Below are 13,136 nucleotides of genomic sequence, written 5' to 3'. Positions count from 1 at the left end.
CAAACTGAATTATATACGTATTGGATCGATCTTTTTTGATTTAATATTTACCCCGCATGGACTTACATACAATTTAGAGGATGGTGTTAGGAGGTTTTAAGATATCTTTCCATCGGCAAGCGTTACCGCAACTTAAGTAATTCGATTGTGGATGGCAGTGTTTAGAAGAAGTTTCTACGCAATCCATGATGGAGGGTACATAAGCTTCGGCCTGGCCGAACTTACGGCCGTATATACTTGTTTTTAATTTCACTTTTTATTTTTATCAGTATTTTTATACCCTCCACCATAGGATGGGGGGGTATATTAACTTTGTCATTCCGTTTGTAACACATCGAAATATTGCTCTAAGACCCCATAAAGTATATATATTCTGGGTCGTGGTGAAATTCTGAGTCGATCTGAGCATGTCCGTCCGTCCGTCCGTCTGTTAAAATCACGCTAACTTCCGAACGAAACAAGCTATTGACTTGAAACTTGGCACAAGTAGTTATTATTGATGTAGGTCGGATGGTATTGCAAATGGGCCATATCGGTCCACTTTTACGTATAGCCCCCATATAAACGGACCCCCAAATTTGGCTTGCAGACCCTCTAAGAGAAGCAAATTTCATCCGATCCGGCTGAAATTTGGTACATGGTGTTAGTATATGGTATCTAACAACATGCAAAAAGTGGTCCACATCGGTCCATAATTATATATAGCCCCCATATAAACCGATCCCCCGATTTGGCTTTCGGAGCCTCTAAGAGAAGCAAATTTCATCCGATGCGGCTGAAATTTGGTACATGGTGTTAGTATATGGTCTCTAACAACCATGCAAAAATTGGTCCACATCGGTCCATAATTATATATAGCCTCCATATAAACCGATCCCCCGATTTGGCTTTCGGAGCCTCTAAGAGAAGCGAATTTCATCCGATCCGGCTGAAAATTGGTACATGGTGTCAGTATATGGTCTTTAACAACCATGCAAAAATTGGTCCACATCGGTCCATAATTATATATAGCCCCCATATAAACCGATCCCCAGATTTGGCTTGCGGAGCCTCTAAGAGAAGAGAATTTCATCCCATCCGGCTGAAATTTGGTACATGGTGTTAGTATATGTTCTCTAACAACTATGCTAAAATTGGTCCACATCGGTCAATAATTATATATAGCCCCCATATAAACCGATCCCCCGATTTGGCTTGCGGAGCCTCTAAGAGAAGCAAATTTCATCCGATCCGGCTGAAATTTGGTACATGGTGTTAATATATGGCCTCAAACACCCATGCAAAAATTGGTCGAAATAGGTCCATAATTATATATAGCCCCCATATAAACCAATCCCCAGATTTGACCTCCGGTGCCTTTTGGAGAAGCAAAATTCATCCGATCTGATTGAAATTTGGTACGAGGTTTTACTATATGATATTTAACAACCATGCCAAAAGTGGTCCATATCAGTCCATAATCATATATAGCCCCCATATAAACCGATCCCGAGATTTGGTTTTGGAACCTCTTGGATGAGCAAATTTCATCCGAGTCAGTTGAAATTTGGTACATTGTGCTAGTATATGGCCGTTAACAACCATGTCTAACTAGGTCCATATCGGTCTATAGTTATATGTAGCCCTTAGATAAATCGATCCCCAATCACACAAAAATTGGTCCATATCAAGTTCATAATGTATATAGCCCCCATATAAGAGACACCCATATTTCAATTCTGGCTCCCTACGTACCGTGTAAAAGTCCATATCGATTCGTAATTATTTGTAGACTTAAATACGTATTTGTCTAATATATACCACGTGTGGACTAACTCACAATTTAGAAAACGATTTAAGATACCACAACCCAAGTAATTCGATTGTGTATAACAGTCTTTCGTAGAAGTTTCCATGGTGGAGGGTATATAAGATTCGGCCTGGCCGAACTTACGGCCGTTTATACTTGTTTTGTTTCCTTATTATCTAATTTTTACAAATGGAAAAACTTCTTCGCTTCCACCGGGGGTTGAACCTGGGTCTGTTGTCACCATAACAGTACGCCTTAGCACACTCAGCCACAAACGCCATTGAACACGATGCATCAAAACGTCTACTCAAATGTTTGAGATATAAACCTAATATGACACCACGGCATGACATTCTAAGTACTTCCTGACATGTTCTTTATTATTATGAATGAAAAAATAAAGAACGCTGGTTCAAATCTGACCAGTGGCAAATTTATTATTAAATATTTATACCCTGCGCCACACTGTGGAACAGGGTATTATAAGTTAGTGCATATGTTTGTAACACCCAGAAGGAGATGAGATACACACATGGTGTCCTTGGCAATAATGCTCAGGGTGGGTCCCTGAGTCGATATAACCATGTCCGTCTGTCCGTCCGTCTGTCTGTGAACACATTTTTGTGATCAAAGTCTAGGTCGCACTTTAAGTCCAATCGCCTTCAAATTTGGTACATGTTCCTAATTTGGGTCACAATAGAACCCTATTGATTTTGGAAGAAATCGGTTCAGATTTGGATATAGCTCCCATATATATCTCTCACCCAGCAGCCAGAGTTTTATACCGATTAGCTTGAAATTTTGTACAAACATAACACTTAGTCGTATAGTCAAGTGTACAAAATTGGATTGAAATTGGTTCAGATCAGGGATCCGGAGCGGTCCATTTTTTTCGCTCCGCTCCGCTTCCGCTCCGGAGAAAAAAAAACCGCTCCGCTCCGAGAAAAAAAAATCGCTCCGCTCCTCTTCGAGAAAATTATAGTACAAACATTGTATTATTTGTTCAATTGAGTTTTATTTTATTTAGAAAAATCGGTACATATATGGGAGCTATAGCTAAATTTGAACCGATTTCGATGATTTTTTGCACATATAGTTAGTGCTATAGAAGATTACATTTCGCCAACTTTGAGTAAGATCAGTTGATAAATAAGGGTTTTATGACCTAATTTGACAAAATCGGGCGATACATATATATGGGACCTATATCTAAATCTGAACCGATTTCGATGAAATTTTCAGACTTAAAGGGCGATACAGAAGATTATTTTGTGCTAAATTTGACGACGATCGGTTAGTAAAACTAGTGCAACGTGACCCCATTTGTTGAAATCTGGCAATACATATATATGGGAGCTATATCTAAATTTGATCCGATTTCTTCCAAATTCAATAACGTTCGTCCTTGTGCCCAAAAAACTCCCTGTACCAAATTTCATCAAAATCGGTTAATAATTGCGACCGAAATCCTGTGAACAACAAATACATGGACAGACGGACGGATGGACGGACGGACACCAAGCGCTAGATCGACTCAGGAGGTGATTCTGAGTCGGTATATATTTTATGGGGTCTAAAATCAATATTTCTTGTAGGCACATTTTTTGGCAGATCAAACTTATTATACCCTAACCACTATGTGGTTTAGGGTATAATGACTTTAAAACAATGTGTTGAAATATTTTATTAATTTTGAAGATTTTTTCAGAAATATTAAATCCATTTTGACTTCATTAAAACGAAATTTGCATTCATGTTAGGATACACATTTTTATGTCGAATCACTTAGCTATAAGGACAAACAGACTTCATTGAAAAGTTTAGAGACTTTTAGACAAGGAAAAACTTTTTTTCAGAGAAATACGTCTTCTATTCTAAGCAAAATTCGTATTCGTATTTTAGGCATGTGAAATATTTGGCCTCCCGACAATATTCTTTGCGGTGCACCATCTACTATTTAATATGTGATAGAAACCAAATTTATGAAAATGGACCAAAATGGACCAAATTCTGTTTGGTCTGACCATCGGACCAAATTTAAAAATTAGAAATCTTTTGGACCAATTTTGGTCCGATCGGACCAAAACGGAAACGCTGATTGGAATTGAAAGTCTATACACAGAGTAGAAGTAACTACTCTCCGAAAGTTATTTTTTGTTTTGCAACAGACGTAGAGAAGAGGTTTTGTTATATTTGTAATGTGTGTGTGTATGTTTATGTTTGCAACAACCTCCATCGAAATCAGCCCGTGGTATACCTACGAATATTCTTACTCAGATCTAGTGATACCTAATTTCGCTTTTTTCCCCTTTATTGTATAATAAATGTATATGCACAGAAAAAAAAGTGTCTCGTAAATTTAAGAAGATTTTTACAATAATTTATTACAAGAATTTTCCAGAATTTTAGTTCATTTTTCGCATCTTCAACGAAAATTAACTACTCGGAAGGAAATTTTACAAATTCTAAGTAGCAATCGTTTAGTTCATGGCCTACAAAATACGATGGAAATTTCCTTAAAAAATTTCTTAACTGGTAGTTAAAAATTCGTTTGTCATGCTATAAAACTACTTGTGAAATGTAAAGTATTTTGTAAATAATAAGTGCAATTTACTATAAGATTTTTTTGTATGAGAAAATATTTTTTTACGAAAAATGAACTTGAAAGTGGATAGCAATTTCTTACTGACAATTCCTATAGTTAATAATTGTTGGTAAAAAATTACCCAATGAAATATTTTTAGTTCACATGTAATTAAATTTATAGACATTTTCGTCAAAAATGGTAGATAACATTTCTTGAAAATTTTGCAAATTTTAAGTTAAACGTTTCATTGTTCGTAAATTGGTGTGCCTTTACGAATATTATTCTTAGAGTAAATTGTCAGCAGATGCGATGAACTAATGCATAGTACAGAGATCTTTATCGGCATAGTGGAATGTGATTAATGTAAAGATGATGTTACTTGAGTTTTGTTGTGTATACATGAGCGTGGGGTTGTTTTTATTTTTGTTCATTTAGTGGTTTGCGTGTGTGTGTGTTTGTTATTCGCGGATGGTTTATTTGGCTGGATGAGGTGTTGTTTTCAATAAAGGCACATGTGTTTTTGTTGTTGTAGGAATGTTTTGGCTTTGCTTGGTTTTGTTTGGCATGCTTCAGTTGTATAGTTGGCGTTGGCGTGGGCTGTTGCATCTTTTAAGTAGGTATGCAACAAGGGAGTATAAAGGCATGGAATATTTTGGATTTTTGAGACATATATTGGTGTTTGTTTATTAAACCTTTTAAATGAAAGTTATTAATATTTTATCGGTAGTTTAGAAAAAAGTTATTACGAATATTTAGGAAAATATGTTGAAAGTGTATTGAAATTTTTATTATTCTATGTAAAAAATTAATATTCAATTCCAGATGAATTTAGAAAATTTTTGTTATATCTCAGCGTATAGTTTATTCATAAATTGGTAAGTATTTTTTTAATATGACTTTCTTTTAAAAAGAATATTTTTTATGTATATTATTTTTTGTTAATTAATTTTTTTGGAAAGCAGTTTAATGTTTTTCTTTGTTGTAAAAACAATATTTAATTTCAGAGCAACTCCAGATGGGTTCGAACAAATAAAAAATAGAGAATTGGTAAGTTTTCTTTTAAAAATTGGCTTTATTTTAACTAGAATATTTACGTTTTGTGACCTTTTTATCATCAAAATTACAGGTTTTTAATGCCTTATTTTAGTATTTCTTTAATCAAATTTTTTGGAAACCAATGTAATATTTTTAATGTAAAAACAAATATTTAATTTCAGAATAACCCCTTAAACATTTGGACAAATTTTTAGTACTCCTTTGCCTGTAATTTAATAGTGAATTGGTAAGGATTCTTTAACTTTCTTTTAGCCCTGGACAGTCATCCTTATTTTTTGTACATTAACGTCAGCCTTCGTCATTTTGACTACGGCTCATTTCAAGACGCTAAAATTTTCATCGTGAGCGAAAAAGTGAACCAAACTTGAGTTTATTTTCTTATTCAATTTGGTTTTAAGTAGTATAAAACAAAAATGTATAAAACGGTCGAATTAGTATAACTTAAATTCACCATTTACCAATAGACTAAAATGCATTTTAAATCGAAAATTAAATTACGTGTCGTCATTTTGACGAATGATGACTGTCTAGGGTTATCAAGAATATTTGGTTTTTAATGCATATTATTATTTTTTTCATTAGATTTTTTGAAAACTTATTTAATAATTTTATTTAATATTTAATTTCAGAGTAACCCAAATAAATTTGGACAACTTTTTATATTTCCCATCAGCGTATAATTTAATAGAGAATTGGTAAGTTTTATATTAAAACTTTGGCTTTCTTTCAACTAGAATATTTATTTTATTATATCCTTCACATCGATAACAACACATTTTTATGAGTTTATTTAGAATACTTCATTATTTCTCTAATTGTTTCAGGTACAAATTTTATGAGATACGTTTTCCAAAGAAAAGTTTAATTCTTTACACCATTTGATAAAATGCCCCAAATATGGTAAGTTACAAGCTAAAATGAAGAATTAAAAATTATATTTCATTACATGGTGTTAATTTTTAACAATTTTCATTTTTGTTTCCATTTTTTCCAGCAAGATATGTGAAAAAAACCTACCTACGATGAATAAAAAAAAGGATAAGTCAAAATGTCCAAACAGCGGGTTCAAATGAACTACTCTCTGTTCCACGTGGTCATAATTATTATTCACAAAAAACATTGTATTATGAACTTTCATCATAAGTTTTTATAATAAAGTACTTTTGCTTAAAGAAAGTTTAATTTTAATGTATGAAAATTTTCATAATAGTAAAACGGTTTGTTGTTCCTTTAATTATTTAATTTCTCTGTACTGTGGAATGATTGATTTAAAAATAGTTTAGTCGTCGACATTTTAAAGAGAATGTTAACCAATTTTTATTATCGGGTTTCCCACAAAATAAGCAAGTAAACCAAAATAATACTGACTTTTTAACTTGGTAGGGGTATATAAATCTTATGGTGTTGTAAAAATGAACTAAACTATAATGTTATAGATGAACTAAAATTTAAGAAAATTATAAACTAGACAAGTTGAAAAAAATCTTAAGGGCTAAATCATGGTCAATATTACTACAGTTTAGTTCATTTTGCAATGGAAAAGGGTTCATTGTTTTTTCAGTGTGCGCACATTTTTCAACCAAAATTGAAACTATCCATAATTTTAATTAAATTTTCGAGAACTAATATCAGAAATAAGAGAATGCTAGGATATAGTACAATAGTAAAGCAAATATGAATGTCCTTACACTGAAAAAAAAGCATGCCCGATTCCAAAGATTTTGTCTTTACTTTAACAGTTTGGGTATTAATTCCGAGCCAAAGAAGCGGAGAATACAAGTAAGGATACTTTAAAGACGTAATTCTCTTTTAAATTTGGGGGTTATGTAATTGCTTCTAGGAAGCAAATGTTAATTTTTCCTTTTTTTTTAGGTTTTTTTCGTCAGTTGTTATCAAAATCCTTTAAAAACGAGTAACGAGTTATTTTTTTCCATATTAAGACTCGACTTCCAGTAGAAATTATGCTATGTTTCAAGTAAAAAGCGTCTTTAAAATAAAGTGTTGAAAAACATGTCTTATTTTTTAACGATTTTTTGCTTTGTAGGCAAGATGCAAAAAGGAAACAAATTTAAAGACAATTTTATTAATTTTAAAGAATTTTTCTTAATTATTAAAGTCACGTTGACCTTACCTCAAAAATTTTATCTTTCATGTTATGATACACATTTTTAAGTAAAATCGCTTAATTATAAGGACATTACAACTTCATTCAAAAGTTTATTGCTTTTTGGACAAGAAAAAAAACTTTATTTTAGAGAAATGCGTCTTCCATGTTAAGCAAAATTTGCATTCTTCTTCTAAGGACATTGAATCTTTGACTTCACGACAATATTTTTTTCAGTGTAGAAAACTAAAAAATTAAATATAAATAAGATCGTTTAATTGCATTTATTTGACGTTCATTACAAACATCTTTGTAGTAATACGAGATGAAATTGATCGAAATACTGTTGTTACTTTTACAACACATACTACACTGAAAAAACAGTGAACCCTTTTCCATTGCAAAATGAACTAAACTGTAGTAATATTGACCATGATTTAGCCCTTAAGATTTTTTCAACTTGTCTAGTTTATAATTATCTTAAATTTTAGTTCATCTATAACATTGTAGTTTAGTTCATTTTTACAACACCATAAGATTTAAAGGGTGATTCTTTTGAGGTTAGGATTTTCATGCATTAGTATTTGACAGATCACGTGGGATTTCAGACATGGTGTCAAAGAGAAAGATGCTCAGTATGCTTTGACATTTCATCATGAATAGACTTACGATCTGCCACAACGTCGAATTTTCAGTGAATGGGCCCTAGAAAAGTTGGCAGAAAATCCGCTTTTTAATCGACAAATTTTGTTCAGCGATGAGGCTCATTTCTGGTTGAATGGCTACGTAAATAAGCAAAATTGCCGCATTTGGAGTGAAGAGCAACCAGAAGCCGTTCAAGAACTGCCCATGCATCCCGAAAAATGCACTGTTTGGAGTGGTTTGTACGCTGGTGGAATCATTGGACCGTATTTTTTCAAAGATGCTGTTGGACGCAACGTTACGGTGAATGGCGATCGCTATCGTTCGATGCTAACAAACTTTTTGTTGCCAAAAATGGAAGAATTGAACTTGGTTCACATGTGGTTTCAACAAGATGGCGCTACATGCCACACAGCTCGCGATTCTATGGCCATTTTGAGGGAAAACTTCGGAGAACAATTCATCTCAAGAAATGGACCGGTAAGTTGGCCACCAAGATCATGCGATTTGACGCCTTTAGACTATTTTTTGTGGGGCTACGTCAAGTCTAAAGTCTACAGAAATAAGCCAGCAACTATTCCAGCTTTGGAAGACAACATTTCCGAAGAAATTCGGGCTATTCCGGCCGAAATGCTCGAAAAAGTTGCCCAAAATTGGACTTTCCGAATGGACCACCTAAGACGCAGCCGCGGTCAACATTTAAATGAAATTATCTTCAAAAAGTAAATGTCATGGACCAATCTAACATTTCAAATAAAGAACCGATGAGATTTTGCAAATTTTATGCGTTTTTTTTTTTAAAAAAGTTATCAAGCTCTTAACAAATCACCCTTTATATACCCCTACCAAGTTAAAAAGTCAGTATTATTTTGTTTTACTTGCTTATTTTGTGGGAAACCCGATAATAAAAATTGGTTAACAGTCTCTTTAAAATGTCGACGATTAAACTATTTTTAAATCAATCATTCCACAGTATAGAGAAAATAAATAATTAAAGGAACAACAAACCGTTTTACTATTATGAAAATTTTCATACATTAAAATTAAACTTTCTTTAAGCAAAAGTACTTTATTATAAAAACTTATGATGAAAGTTCTTAATGACCACGTGGAACAGAGAGTAGTTCATTTGAACCCGCTGTTTGGACATTTTGACTTATCCTTTTTTTATTCATCGTAGGTAATTTTTTCACATATCTTGCTGGAAAAAAATGGAAACAATAATGAAAATTGTTAAAAATTAACACCATGTAATGAAATATAATTTTAATTCTTCATTTTAGTTTGTAACTTACCATATTTGGGGGCATTTTATCGAATGTTGTAAGGAATTCAACTTTTCTTTGGAAAACGTATCTCATAAAATTGGTACCTGAAACAATTAGAGAAATAATGAAGTATTCTATATAAACTCATTAAACTGTGTTGTTATCGATGTGAAGGATATAATAAAATAAATATTCTAGTTGAAAGAAAGCCAGAGTTTTAATATAAAACTTACCAATTCTCTATTAAATTGTACGCTGAGGGGAAATATAAAAAGTTGTCGAAATTTATTTGGGCTATTCTGAAATTAAATATTTATTTTTTACATTAAATAAAATTATTAAATAGGTTTCCAAAAAATCTAATGAAAAAAATAATATTATGCATAAAAAAACAAATATTCTGGTTAAAAGAAAGTTAAAGAATCCTTACCAATTCACTATTAAATTACAAGCAAAGGAGTACTAACATTTTTTTTTCAAATTTTTAAGGGGTTATTCTGAAATTAAATATTTGTTTTTTTACATTAAAATATTACATTGGTTTCCAAAAAAATTGATTAAAGAAATACTAAAATAAGGTATTAAAAACCTATAATTTTGATGATAAAAAGGTCATAAAAACGTAAATATTCTAGTTGAAAGAAAGCCAAATTTTAAAAGAAAACTTACCAATTCTCTATTTTCGAACCCATCTGGAGTTGCTCTGAAATTAAATATTGCTTTTACAACAAAGAAAAACATTAAACTGGTTTCCAAAAAAAAAATAATTAACAAATAATAATATACATAAAAAATATTATTTTTAAAGGAAGCCATATTAAAAAAACAATACTTACCAATTTATGGCTAAACTATACGCTGAGATATAACAAAAATTTTCCAAATTCATCTGGAATTGAATATTAATTTTTTACATTGAATAATAAAAATTTCAATACACTTTCAATTTCAACATATTTTCCTAAATATTCTTAATAACTTTTCTCGAAACTACCGATAAAATATTAATAACTTTCATTTAAAAGGTTTAATAAACAAACACCAATATATCTCTCAAAATTCCAAAATATTCCATGCCTTTATATTCCCTTGTTGCATACCTACTTAAAAGATGCAACAGCCCACGCCAACGCCAACTATACAACTGAAGCATGCCAAACAAAACCAAGCAAAGCCAAAACATTCCTACAACAACAAAAACACATGTGCCTTTATTGAAAACAACACCTCATCCAGCCAATAAACCATCCAAGAATAACAAACACACACACAAACCACTAAATGAACCAAAATGAAAACAACCCCACGCTCATGTATACACAACAAAACTCAAGTAACATCATCTTTACATTAATCACATTCCATTATGCCGATAAAGATCTCTGTACTATGCATTAGTTCATCGCATCTGCTGACAATTCACTCTGAGAATAATATTCGTAAAGGCACACCAGTTTATGAACGATGAAACGTTTAACTTAAAATTTGCAAAATGTTCATGAAATGTTATCTACTATTTTTGACGAAAATGTCTATAAATTTAATTACATGTGAACTAAAAATATTTCATTGGGTAATTTTTTACCAACAATTATTAACTATAGGAATTGTCAGTAAGAAATTGCTATCCACTTACAAGTTCATTTTTCGTAAAAAAAAATTTTCTCATACAAAAAAATCTTATAGTAAATTGCACTTATTATTTAGAAAATACTTTACATTTCGCAAGTAGTTTTATAGCATAACAAACGAATTTTTAACTACCAGTTAAGAAATTTTTTAAGGAAATTTCCATCGTATTTTGTAGGCTATGAACTAAACGATTGCTACTTAGAATTTGTAAAATTTCCTTTCGAGTAGTTAATTTTCGTTGAAGATACGAAAAATGAACTAAAATTCTGGAAAATTCTTGTAATAAATTATTGTAAAAATCTTCTTAAATTTACGAGACACTTTTTTCTGTGTGTAGAGATATATTTTGACATTTGCCGTTTTTGAAAACAATTACTAAAAAAACACGTTGTGTTTTCCCCAATGTACGTACGTACAAAAATACATATCGTACATTTTAAACGTTTACTCACACTACGCTAAGTACTAGCTAAATTTGAAATTACCTACACAGTGTAATTTCAAAGTTACACATTTCATTCAAGTAATATTTTATTCGGAGCGGAGCGGTTTTTCATTTGGAAACCGCTCCGCTCCGGATTTTAGAAATGCCGCTCCCGCTCCGGCAAAAAAAGGGCTTGCTCCGCTCCGCTCCACGCTCCGCTCCGGATCCCTGGTTCAGACTTAGTTGTGGCTCCCATATATATCATTCGGCCGATATGGACTAATATGGTCCTAAAAGCCATAGTTTTAGCCCAATTTGGTTTGCACAGGTAGTAGATGTAGCATTGTAGCTATGCGTTCTAAATTTGGTTGAAATCGGTTCAGATTTAGATATAGCTCCCATATATATGTTTTTCTGATTTCGACAAAAATTTTCAAAATACCAACATTTTCCTTGTAAAATCGCCACTGCTTAGTCGAAAAGATGTAAAAATGACTCTAATGTTCCTAAACTTCTAATACGTTTATATCGAGCGATAAATCATAAATAAACTTTTGCGAAGTTTCCTTAAAATTGCTTCAGATTTAAATGTTTCCCATATTTTTTTACTAGCATTGTGTTCCACCCTAGTGCATTAGCCGACTTAAATTTTGAGTCTATAGATTTTGTAGAAGTCTATCAAATTCTGTCCAGAACCTTTATATATATCACCCAACACATTTGACGAATGTGATATGATATCAAAAATTTAGATCTACCAAGTGGTGCAGGGTATAATATAGTCGGTCCCGCCCGACTTTAGACTTTCCTTACTTGTTTTCTAATAAATTATTTTTTTATGTTTTACATCGTTTTTATTTTGTTATTTTTTTCGGCATATATTTTTGTATAAATATATTTTTTCCATGGAAGTAAAATAGTCAAACGGCACAGGTTCAAATCCCATCGGGGATGATTTTTTTTATTGATTTTCTATTCTTTTTTTTTGCGAAATTTAATTGTCCAAAACTTAAACTTTCACTTAAAACGGCCTAATTCAGTACTTTCTAAGACCAAAAGAACTGCATCGGGATGCGCTTGAAAAGAAATATTTGTGGATTTTTCCAAAAGAACTGCATCGGAAGTGGAAAAAATATGATGGGCGATTCCGGGATGCGCTTTAAAAGAAATGATTGTGGAACAATTTCCAATTTTTTTTTTGCTGGTGTTAAATGAATGCGGCAACCATGTCCAAACATGTTTTTTCTGTGCGTGCAGATTTTGGCCTATTCGAGTTTTCCAAACTTTTTCCAAAATTAAATAAGTCACTTTTTCGTCTTTTCAATATATTGGAAAAGTCGTGTTCCGAATTTTGCAATTATTGAAAACACGACTTTTTGTTGAATTTTTAGCACAAAAAGATCCACATGCCATTTCATTTTAGACGTTTTAATTATTTCGTTAAAAATCGATATTTGTCGCTATCAAAAGCCGATTAGTCGAGTTGACTCGATTTTGAAAATATATTGTAAAAACCGACACAGATTAATCGGTTAACCGGATTTAGGTTTTAACCGGCTAACCGGTTTTGAGCAAAATCAAAAGCTGGTTTGGGATTTTCGGATAAATCGAAAATCAACTTTTCGAAAAAAAAC

Source organism: Haematobia irritans, chromosome 3, assembly GCF_050003625.1.
Source record: "Haematobia irritans isolate KBUSLIRL chromosome 3, ASM5000362v1, whole genome shotgun sequence".
NCBI lineage: Eukaryota > Metazoa > Arthropoda > Insecta > Diptera > Muscidae > Haematobia > Haematobia irritans.
This window is presented reverse-complemented; position numbering follows the sequence as displayed.